Raw genomic sequence first — 12,808 nt, forward strand, 5'->3', positions numbered from 1 at the left:
AATGGGGGAAGTTCCATACATGGTCAATAGTAAAACTACAGAGTTAGGCAGATGGATCTATTTGGAGCCATTGGATGATGTCACCCAAGTGTCATGGCAAATTCAGCCTTGCTTGTTCATGGAGAAGAAAAACTGTAATTTTTTAGAAAAGGTAAATAAAATAGTCCAATATAAATACAATTTTACCTAAATTACAAAGAAATTGAGCACATCTTAGACTATTCATACCTTGAGCTAACACTAAGCATCTGACAGATTTAAATTAACTATAAAAATATGCCAAAGGAAAACTCTTAAGGTCTTACATGCAATAAATAAACTTTTGGCCAGTTTCAAACCTCCAGTAAAGCTACTAATAAAATTATTCAAAAGCACAATTAAATCTCTCTTATGTGAGATCTGAGGTCTATCATTAACCCAAAACTATGCAGATTGGGACAAAGCCCCAATGAAATGCCTGATCCTACAGTTCTGTCAATATTTTAAAAAACTTCTAACAAATAACTTATCTAGCTAAGGATACATGGATAGGTTATCCTGAATATTCAGTAGGATAAACGTTCCACTGAATATCCTCAAATACAGTAATCTGGCCACCTTTAGCCAGAAAATTTTAAACTTAACCAGCATCTTTTGAAAATTGCCAATTAGATTTAGCTTCATGTGACCAAATAACTTTAGACTTAACTGGCTATATGGCAAAAAGAATATATTTGTATTATTTATTAATTTTGATAAATCACATTTCCTACATGTTTATATAAAGGCGATGTATATACTTAATAAACATACTAGAAAAATTACAAAATGAAAATAAAAACCCACGCATAATCAGCATGCATTAAGGCTAATAATAATTAAAATCTAGCCGGTTAAGTTGCTTAGTAAGGTTAAAAAAAAAAAAAAAAAAAAAGAAGTGAGGTATGGGCTTGTGCCAGATTCCCCTAGCTCTACTCAGTAATTAAAAGAGCTTCTCTGCCAGAGCCTCCAGTCCTGCAAACCCCTGCGTTGGTGACATTTACAAAAAAATAGGAGTGACGTATTGCATGGTGAATTCCCTCCTTTCCATCTGCCTGCTCCCCGGTGAAAATTGCAGTGCTTGCTGTTTGCTATAATGAAAACATCACGAGGTATTGTTTTAGTATGCTTAAAACACCCACCACGAGGTGTATCTCAAAATGGAAGGCCTAAGGTCACATCACCTTAAAGCATGAAATGGAAGACAAGACCTAAGATGGACAAAGGGCTGTCACTTTAGCATTAGGGCATAGATAGATGGAGTAATATCTGATTGAGTGCAGATTGCAGGTTTGATCTGTAATTGGACCAACCTTATGATAACAAATTTAAGGATATGATAAAAGGAAACTTGTAATCAAAGAATTAAAGCAATGACTGGTCATGTAATCTTTTTATGAGAAATATATTAGGGCCTGTCTGTGATGGTAAGAACAGAGAAACTTGTCATTGCCTTTTAGCTTGATCTGTTGTTTTTTTATTTAAATAAATACCACAAAAGAGGAAGTGTTGGTTTCTTATCAGATTTTCTTTCATTGCCACATTATTAATTCTAACTGTTGCTCTGTGGAGATAAACCAGGGCCCTTGCCAGTTGCTATTAAGCTGCTAGGGTCTTTTTGGACCAGAAATCCTATTCAATCTGCTACCTTTACAAACCCTTCTGCAAGGACTGTGATATGGTTTAGTGACTGCACCATGATCCTGGCAGAAAGACAGGCTTGCTCGACCGCACTGAGATCCCAGAAGGGTGGGAGAGTTGGGATTGAGGAGGAGAGAGAGCAGGAAGCATTCTATTCTAATTGTGTAGGACCAGGAAGGGGGCAGGGAGAGAGTAGAAGTCACCGAGAGACATGGTATTTCTAATTTTCTAAATTTTACCATAGATGAGTTTTGGAGAGGTTGGGAGTAGCTGGGTTGGGTAGCTCTTTTACTTACTGAGTAGGACTAGGGAAATTGAGCTATAAGACCATGCCCCACTTCTTTTTATTCTCTTCCTACTGAGTGACTTTTTAAATATAGCCAGATAACTTTAAACTTATCTGGCCACATGAGGCAGGTTAATTTTAGACCTGCTCCAGTTAGTCGGCTAACTTGTCCCTGCCCCAAATGCCAATTATTTTATTGGACTAAAAGGTAGCTGGATAAGTTCCCCAGTATTTAAAAATTTGCCATATAGGTCTTAAATTCTCTTCTCCCACCTCCATCTTCAAACCCCTAGAAATGCCTCAGCCAGGGGAGGAAATTCTCTTACCTCTCCTCACTGGGTTAGAGTCTAAGTGCAGGTACAGCTATCCTAGTGTTTAATATTCATGTATTCACTTTACTGAACCCCAATTGATCCCTTCATTAACAGATGTGAACTGAAATGAATTAATGAATATTAAAGATTAGGACAGCTTGGCTCAGTGGGAGGAGATAGTAGCCTCTCCTTCTCTCAATGGGCTTTCAGAGCACTATTGAGGGTCCAGGGATGAGAGTTTGAAGGTGGCGATTTGAAGCTACAGTTCTTTTTAGGTAAGGGATGGTGGTGGTGGGGGATTGGGCTGGCTGGCCACATTGCAATTTTACCACTATCTTAGGAGAAGAAAGAGAGGCTGCTCGGATACACAACAATAATCCATTGGTTATGGTGCTGGGGAGGGGCAGGGGAGAGAGACAGGATCAATCATTGTTGACCCATTACATTTTTTTTCTATATTCAAAAGTTAGGAGAGTGGCAAAGTTACCCAGATAACTTTAGCCTAGTATATTCAGCTGCAGTTTTACCTGGATAACTTCTCTAATGGCAGGCTTACTGATTATTGATCTGAATATAACCAGAGACAATACTGAACATGTCCACAATCCTGAAACAGTTTTTCCTATTCAACTGTCTGTATGCTGTATCAGTATCAGAAAACCTATGAGAAGAGACTGAAGGATATGAATATGCATACCCTGGAAGAGGGGAGGCACAGGTGTGATATGACCCAGACTTTCAGATACCTAAAAGGTTTTAATGATGTGCAAACATCAAACCTTTTCCGTTGGAAATAAATCAGTAGAACTAGGGGTCACAAAATGAAACTCCAAGGAGAACGCCTCAGAACCAACGTCAGAAAATATTTCTTCACGGAGAGGGGTAGTGAATGCCTGGAATGACCTTCCGGAGGAGATGGTAAAAACCAAAACAGTGAAAGAATTTAAAAGGGCATGGGAGAAATACTGTGGATCCCTAAAGGCTAAAGAATGGAAATGAAGAAAAGAGTGCATAGAGTAACTTGTTGGTGTGGCGGTTATGACCCTTAAGCAATAAGCCTTGATACTGTTGATGCAACTCCATCATTGCTCTCTGCTTCAACGGCAGGGGGAAAAGGGAAATTGGAGTCGTTCAGCAACCGAGGGGCCCGACTTTTACGGACTGGGGAAACAAGTATGGGGGTAATTTGCTGATGAGGCGGTTACTACCCTTAACCAATAAGACTGATACTTTGATGCCACTCAAATATTGCTCTCTGCTTCAACAGCAAGGCATAACAGGGAATTGGATTGAACAGCAATCAATGAGGGCTAGTGTGGGAAACTGATAAGCCTGGGGGTAACGGGGAATTGGATTCAAACAGCAACCAATAAGGGCCCTGACATTTATGATCTGGGGAAACAGATAAGCATGGGGTAACCTACATGGCACAGCAGATACTACCATAAGCTTACTAGGCAGACTGGATGGAACATTTGACACTTTCTGCTGTCATTTCTATGTTTCTTTATTATTGCATTATAATATTTTTTCCTTTCATTTATTTTTCAATCACTTTATATATCATTTAGCAATATATACATAAATTATCAGGTAATAACAATTTCATGAATCTGAAAAAAACAAGAAGCATGTAAAGCAACTGTATGGTATTCAAGCCTAAAACTAGCATATGGTCAGGAATGAAAACAATTTGCAAAAATAATCCTTATAAATTCATCTTTTCTTCTGAAAAACAATTTTAAAAATGTGTGATGATGAATTTTCACACATTCTCCAAAGCAAATGTGATAATCTAAACAACCTTCAGAAATATACAGAGCTACAAGGTTCTTGTCCCCAAGTGCTTGCAATCTTAAACGCAGAGTGCAAAGAGAATAAGTAACTTGTTTAAAATCATACAGTGAGTAGCAGGGATGGAATCTAATAATAGTTTCTTTGAAATTATAGCTTTGTGCTCTCACCAATAAACTACAATGCAATTTCAATAAAAAGGGAGAAAAAAAGCACCTTTAACCACATTTTCCAATTGTCCAGGCTGTTCAGTATTTTAACTCAACTCTACTGATTTCCAAAGTGTCTATTTCAGAGATATTCTGCCTTCTGAATGGCTACTGCTATATGCTCATGGGTATACGTGTGCCATGCGTGAGGTGCGTGTATTTTCAAAAGAGCAAAGTAAGCGCATATATACATGTACTTGTGTAACATAACATGCATACAAAGGGGGCATGACTGTACGTATGCGCGTAATGATACATTTTAAATCTAGTTTATGCGCTGACATGCATGCAATAATGCATACAAACTTGTTACCAGGGGTTTATGTGCACAGCGCCTGAAACACTTTTGATTAACCTCTTGTCGTTTATCAGGCCACCCTTCTCTTGCCAGGTGGAAGCAGGAACTAGCAGTGGGGAGGGAGGGTTGGACTTCCAATGCTGACTGTGACTGATTGGGGGCAGATTAGAGGTGGAGCAGCAGTCATCTTTTGAGGGGTTTGAATCAAGAAGACACACTTTCCTAGCCAAATGACTATCATCACTGTATGGGTACTCATGGCTTTAAGGTGCAGGAGAGAGAGAGGAGAGGAGGAGGAGGAGGAGAAGGAGAAGAAGTTATCCCACACACAGATTCTACAGGACACGGAGTCAGTTTTTAGATTTCTCAGAGGAGGAAGTCATGCATAGGTTCAGGTTTAATAAGGAAACCATACAGTACCTATGCTAGCAGTTACATGAAGACTAGAACCCACTACCCAGAGGGTCCATGCCTTGCCAGCAGATCTCAAGGTTACCACTGCCCTAGCCTTTTTTGCTACCGGCACCTTTCAAACTCCTCTGAGGTCACGGCTGGCACAAGCCAGTCTGTCACCTCCATATCCATTGATCAGATACTTGCCTCCTTGCTAAGGAGAACATGCCAGTATATTTCCTTCCCTCACAGCACACGGCAGGATTTCTGTCAGGTGGCATGTTTTCCCTATGTCCTGGGGACAATTGATTACACACAAATCCCCAAAAGGGCACCAGGAGAGGTGAGATCACCCACCACAACTGCAAGGGATTCCACTCCCTCAATATGCAGATGGTCTGTGATGCTAAGGGACTCATCCTGGACATCATCACAAGTTTCCTGGATCCATTCATGATGCTTACATCCTCTCGCAGTCAGGAATGAATGACCACTTAAAGGAAGGAGACATCACGGGGGAGCTGGCTATTTGAATGTTTTGAATGTTATCACCATATAATAACCAGCCTCCTCTGTGGGTGTCCCACATCTCAATGTGGCCTGCCTGTCCTGGAGGAGAGCTCAGACCTAGCCTAATCCCCTAATGTGCAATCCAACCATAATTCCTAGATAACAGCTTTGTTGTGCTTTCTCTCTGGCAGGTGATAGAGCCTATCACCTCAAAACTTGATTCATGATCCCTGTGGCCACCCCACAGAGTGCAGCGGAGGTGTGATACAACAGTGCCCAACGGATGACCAGAGAAGTCATCACATTTTCATGACCACTGATAGGAGAAGGGCAGCAGGGGGATGGAAATGCTGAATCACAGGGCTGGAGAGGAGAACGGGGCTTCCTCTCTTCATAAGGCCTGGTCTTCTCTGCACGGGTTAGTCAGAGCCTCCATCATCATTCTCCTTCCCCATCCCCTAAATTACTATCTTCATCCTTTTATTCTCATTTGTGTGAACATTCACTGAGGCAGCAAGGCGAGGGGTGGTCTCCTGAGAAGATGGAAGGCAACACAGTCAGGACTGCATAAAACAGTGGGCCAGAGAGCAATTCAGGAGCTCAACTGTTTCTGTCTACTGTTAAATACCTCCCTTTGTGTGTGTGTTCTGTATAGTGCTGTGTAAGCCACACAATGATCCCTTCCTGTTCTTTTTCCAGCAATACAGAGTAAGAGCAATGGGGAAGGGGGATGACAGATTGAGATCCTAGGCTTAAGAAGTCAACCAGCTCTGCAGTTTGACTTCTTAAGCCTGGTAAGAGGTTGTGAAACAGCGGAACATAAGAAATTGCCATGTTGGGTCAAACCAAGGGTCCATCAAGCCCAGCATCCTGTTTCCAACAGAGGCCAAACCAGGCCACAATAACCTGGCAATTACCCAAACACTAAGAAGATCCCATGCTACTGATGCAATTAATAGCAGTGGTTATTCCCTAAGTAAACTTGATTAATAGCTGTTAATGGACTTCTCCTCCAAGAACCCATCCAAACCTTTTTTGAACCCAGCTATACTAATTGTACTAACTACATCCTCTGGCAAGAAATTCCAGTGCTTTAATATGCGTTGAGTGAAAAATAATTTTCTCCGATTAGTCTTAAATGTGCTACTTGCTAACTTCATGGAATGCCTCCTAGTCCTTCTATTATTCGAAAGTGTAAATAACTGATTCATATCTACTCGTTCAAGACCTCTCAAGATCTTAAGGACCTCTATCATATCCCCCCCTCAGCCGTCTCTTCTCCAAGCTGAACAATCCTAACCTCTTCAGCTTTTCCTCATAGGAGAGCTGTTCCACCCCCTTTATCATTTTTGTTGCCCTTCTCTGTACCTTCTCCATTGCAACTATATCTTTTTTGAGATGTGGTGACCAGAATTGTACACAGTACTCAAGGTGCGGTTTCACCATGAAGTGATATAGAGGCATTATGACATTTCCCATTTTATTAACCATTCCCTTACTAATAATTCCTAACATTCTGTTTGCTTTTTTGACTGCTGTAGCACACTGAGCTGATGATTTTAAAGTATTATCCACTATGATGCCTAGATATTTTTCCTGGGTGGAAGTTCCTAATATGGAAACTAACATCGTGTAACTACAGCAAGGGTTATCTTTCCTTATATGCAACACCTTGTACTTGTCCACATTAAATTTCATCTGCCATTTGGATGCCCAATCTTCCAGTCTTGCAAGATCCTCCTGTAATGTATCACAATCCGCGTGTGATTTAACTACTCTGAATAATTTTGTATCATCCGCAAATTTGATAACCTCACTCGTCGTATTCCTTTCCAGATCATTTATATATATATATTGAAAAGCACCTGTCCAAGTACGCATCCCTGAGGCACTCCACTGTTTACCCTTTTCCACTGAGAAAATTGACCATTTAATCCTACTCTCTGTTTCCTGTCTTTTAACCAATTTGTAATCCACGAAAGGACATCGCCTCCTATTCCATGACTTAGAAGCCTCTCATGAGGGACTTTGTCAAACGCCTTCTGAAAATCCAAATTCACTACATCTACCGGTTCACCTTTATCCTCATGTTTATTAACCCCCTTCAAAAAAATGAAGCAGAATTGTTAGGCAAGACTTCCCTTGGGTAAATCCATGTTGACTGTGTTCCATTAAACCATGTCTTTATATATGCTCTACGATTTTGTTCTTGAGAATAGTTTCCACTATTTTTTCCCAGCACTGAAGTCAGCCTCACTGGTCTATAGTTACCCGGATCATCCCTGGAGCCTTTTTTAAATATTGGGGTTACATTGGCCACCCTCCAGTCTTCAGATACAATGGATGATTTTAATGATAGGTTACAAATTTTAACTAACAGATCAGAAACTTCATTTTTGAGTTCCTTCAGTACTCTAGGATGCATACCATCTGGTCCAGGTGATTTGCTACTCTTTAATTTGTCAATCTGGCCTACTACATCTTCCAGGTTCACAGTGATTTCGTTCAGTTCGTCTGACTCATCACCCCTGAAAACCATCTCCGGAACTGGTATCTCCCCAACATCCTCATTAGTAAACATAGAAGCAAAGAATTACTTTAGTGTTTCTGTAATGGCCTTATCTTCCCTAAGAGCTCCTTTAATCCCTCGGTCATCTAATGGTCCAACCGTCTCCCCTCACAGGTTTCTTGCTTCGAATATATTTTAAAAAGTTTTTATTATGAGTTTTTGCCTCTATGGCCAACTTCATTTCAAATTCTCTCTTCGCCTGTCTTATCAATGTTTTATACTTAACTTGAAAATGCTTATGTTTTATCCTATTTTCTTCAGATGGATCCTTCTTCCAATTTTTGAATGAACATCTTTTGGCTTTTTTGAAGGATTATTTTTTGGCTAAAATAGCCTTACCTTTTAACCATGATGGTAATTGTTTTGCCTTCCTTCCACCTTTTTTAATGTGTGCAATACATCTGGTCTGCTCCTCTATGATTGCATTTTTAACTATGTCCATGCCTGTTGAACACTTTTAACCTTTGCAGCTGCACCTTTCAGTTTTTTTCTAACCATTTTCCTCATTTTATCAAAGTTTCCCTTTTGAAAGTTTAGTGTTAGAGCTGCAGATTTACTTATTGTCCCCCTTCCAGTTAATAGTTTAAATTTGATCATGTTATGATCACTGTTGCCAAGTGGCCCTACCACCATTACATCTCTCACAAAATCCTTTGTTCCACTAAGAATTAGATTTAAAATAGCTCCCTCTCCTGTTGGTTCCTGAACCAATTGATCCATGAAGCAGTCATTTATTACATCCAGGAGCTTTATTTCTCTAGCAAGTCCTGATGTTACATTTACCCAGTCAATATTGGGGTAATTGAAATCTACAAAGTCAATAGTGCAAGTAAGAGAGTGAAGTCCCATTCACTAATATCCGAATTTTATTAAACAGAAGTTCATGCTTTATAAATCATTCATATAATACGGCAACTCCATACGGATAACAGCAGAAAATTTAAAGTCCCCCGACACGGTCCCGTGTTTCGCGGAGGCTGCATCGGGAGGGACCAAAGAACCGTGTTATTCACATCTGCAATACAATATACAGTAGTCAGGAATGGAACAAGCACTGCCATAGGATTTATACAGATTCAGTACACATACCTTTCGGAGTTTTCCTCAGGAGCGCAATCGCCCTCTGAATTTCCCAAACTTTTAAAGAGCAAAAAGGCGCGAAGGGCAACTCTCGCGAGATGCTGTAATCAGCAGATATACACCTGTGATGACTGATCTCTGCTAGTAAAACTGGTACCATTCGATGTCCTTATTCAGACCGGAGGGGGCAACTGTGTTCAGGGTATAAATCCATCGTTGCTCCCTTCGACTCAGCATGCCGGCGAAATCTCCTCCCCGCAAGGGGGGCGAGACTACCTCCAATACTGAGAAGGAGAGAGCATCGATAAGGTGTTCAGCTTGAAGCCAAAGGGACACCAGAGGCTCATCAGTTCTGGAGGACCTAATATTGGAGCAGTGCTCTATGATGCGAGTCTTGATCATCCGGGAGGTCTTACCCACATACAATAGTGGGCAGGGGCATTTAATGACATAAATGACCCCCTTTGTGCAACAATTAGATTGAAAATTAAATTCAAACACTCGTCCAGTCAAGGGATGTGTAAATGCGGTCAATGATTCCGTGTGGCTGCACATCGTGCAGTGACCACAGGGATTATGTTGACCACTCAGTCGTAATGCCATTTGTGCAGGTGAGGCTGCATGCACAAGACGATCTCGTAAGTTTGTAGCCCGTTTAAAAGTAAACTGTGGGGGACCATGCATTAAATTATTTAAAGACAAGGCTGACCAGTGGCGTTTAATCATATTCGCTATAGCCCTTCCAACAATGGAGAAAGGAAGAATACAGTTGTGCGTGATGTCATCAGACTGTGTGGGAGGTGCAAAGAGCCACTCGCGGTGTGTATACAGTGCTCGCTTAAAAGCTTTTTTGATAACTCGTGTCGGGTAGCCTCTTTCAATGAACCGATTAATCATGTCCTGAGATTGAAAAAGAAATTCCTGTCTTGTTGAACAAAGACGGCGGAGTCTTAAAAATTGCCCCGTAGGGATATTATCCCGAAGCGCCCTGGGATGACAGCTTTTATAAGCGAGCAGGGTATTGCGGTCAGTCTGTTTTCGAAAGAGAGTAGTCAACCTCGGACCCAGGCGGAACTTTGGCAATGAAGGGGGACACTGTATTCAATTTATCAACGCGTGAATTATCAACTTCTGAGTTATCGGTATTACACCGGGGACTCTCATTTGTGCCCACCCAAAAGGGGGACGTGTTTGACATTTTGGTTCATCTACACCGTTTTTTCCGGACATTAAAACTCAAATTGTTCTTTAAGGATTTCCCTTCATCCTCTGACATGTCTGTTGTACAGGTTAAATCTAAATGGACCCCCCCGGGGGTCGGGGACGTGACCCTTGGAGCGTTTGAACGCCTGGTATGTCAAGATGTAGCACTGATTTGCTCACGACATCAGTACATCAGATATAACTTGTCAAAAAATGAGGCTAGCGCGCTAAAGGGTTTAGCCCAAGACCCCTCCATTGTGATTAAGCCAGCGGACAAGGGGGGTGGGACAGTGGTATTAAATAGAGCAGACTATGAGGCGGAAGTCTTGAGACAGCTTAGGGATACCTCGTTTTATGTTCCCCTCCCCTCGGATCCTACGGATTTATTACGTCAAGAGATTAAAATTCTTGTTCAGTCAGCATTTGAGGCTCATATTATCACAAATAAGGAAGCCAAATTCTTGATCTCCACACATCCAGTTATGCCTTTATTTTATATTCTTCCTAAAGTACATAAATCCCTGGAAAAACCGCCGGGACGCCCAATTGTATCTGGCATTGGTTCGCTATTGGAGCCCCTGTCCCAATTTGTGGACCTTTTTTTGAAACCAATGGTACCTGGGATTAGGTCCTATGTGAGGGATTCATCTCACCTCATGACAATATTATCAGAATTACAGGTTCCACAGCCCTCGATGTTTCTCATTACACTTGATGTGGTATCCCTGTATTCAAATATTCCCCAGAACGATGCCCTTATTGTCATTGAAAAATGTTTGAATACACGACCATTACCGCAGAGAATTACCACACCATTTCTGGTTCAACTTGCGAAATTAGCACTAACAAAAAACTTTTTCCAGTTTCAGGACACCATTTATCAACAGGTCAAGGGGACTGCAATGGGGGCGACAATGGCTCCGAGTTTAGCGTGCCTCTACATGGATGACTATGAAACAACAAACATTTATTCCTCTATGTGGTATCAATTCATCCATGTATGGCTACGCTATATCGATGACATCTTTATTGTCTGGATTGGGACAAACATCCAGTTCTTTATGTTTCTTGATTGGGTTAACTCAGTTAACCCTCATATTCAATTCAATTATTGCATTCATCCCACTTCTATCTCTTTTCTAGACATTACTATTAACTGGGTGGAGGACCACTTTGAGACTACTCTCTTTCGAAAACAGACTGACCGCAATACCCTGCTCGCTTATAAAAGCTGTCATCCCAGGGCGCTTCGGGATAATATCCCTACGGGGCAATTTTTAAGACTCCGCCGTCTTTGTTCAACAAGACAGGAATTTCTTTTTCAATCTCAGGACATGATTAATCGGTTCATTGAAAGAGGCTACCCGACGCGAGTTATCAAAAAAGCTTTTAAGCGAGCACTGTATACACACCGCGAGTGGCTCTTTGCACCTCCCACACAGTCTGATGACGTCACGCACAACTGTATTCTTCCTTTCTCCATTGTTGGAAGGGCTATAGCGAATATGATTAAACGCCACTGGTCAGCCTTGTCTTTAAATAATTTAATGCATGGTCCCCCACGGTTTACTTTTAAACGGGCTACAAACTTACGAGATCGTCTTGTGCATGCAGCCTCACCTGCACAAATGGCATTACGACTGAGTGGTCAACATAATCCCTGTGGTCACTGCACGATGTGCAGCCACACGGAATCATTGACCGCATTTACACATCCCTTCACTGGACGAGTGTTTGAATTTAATTTTCAATCTAATTGTTGCACAAAGGGGGTCATTTACGTCATTAAATGCCCCTGCCCACTATTGTATGTGGGTAAGACCTCCCGGATGATCAAGACTCGCATCATAGAGCACTGCTCCAATATTAGGTCCTCCAGAACTGATGAGCCTCTGGTGTCCCATTGGCTTCAAGCTGAACACCTTATCGATGCTCTCTCCTTCTCAGTATTGGAGGTGGTCTCGCCCCCCTTGCGGGGAGGAGATTTCGCCGGCATGCTGAGTCGAAGGGAGCAACGATGGATTTATACCCTGAACACAGTTGCCCCCTCCGGTCTGAATAAGGACATCGAATGGTACCAGTTTTACTAGCAGAGATCAGTCATCACAGGTGTATATCTGCTGATTACAGCATCTCGCGAGAGTTGCCCTTCACGCCTTTTTGCTCTTTAAAAGTTTGGGAAATTCAGAGGGCGATTGCGCTCCTGAGGAAAACTCCGAAAGGTATGTGTACTGAATCTGTATAAATCCTATGGCAGTGCTTGTTCCATTCCTTACTACTGTATATTGTATTGCAGATGTGAATAACACGGTTCTTTGGTCCCTCCCGATGCAGCCTCCGCGAAACACGGGACCGTGTCGGGGGACTTTAAATTTTCTGCTGTTATCCGTATGGAGTTGCCGTATTATATGAATGATTTATAAAGCATGAACTTCTGTTTAATAAAATTCGGATATTAGTGAATGGGACTTCACTCTCTTACTTGCACTATTG

General features: G+C 41.6%; 1 protein-coding gene across 1 annotated transcript in view; it reads right to left on the reverse strand.

Annotated features, from left to right (window-relative positions):
- Positions 1 to 12,808, reverse strand: part of LRMDA (leucine rich melanocyte differentiation associated) — a 2,937,053-nt gene that overhangs the window by 1,721,655 nt on the left and 1,202,590 nt on the right. The gene's annotated exons all lie outside the window — the stretch shown is intronic.

The sequence above is a fragment of the Rhinatrema bivittatum genome, chromosome 7 (assembly GCF_901001135.1).
Source record: "Rhinatrema bivittatum chromosome 7, aRhiBiv1.1, whole genome shotgun sequence".
Classification (NCBI taxonomy): Eukaryota; Metazoa; Chordata; class Amphibia; order Gymnophiona; family Rhinatrematidae; genus Rhinatrema; species Rhinatrema bivittatum.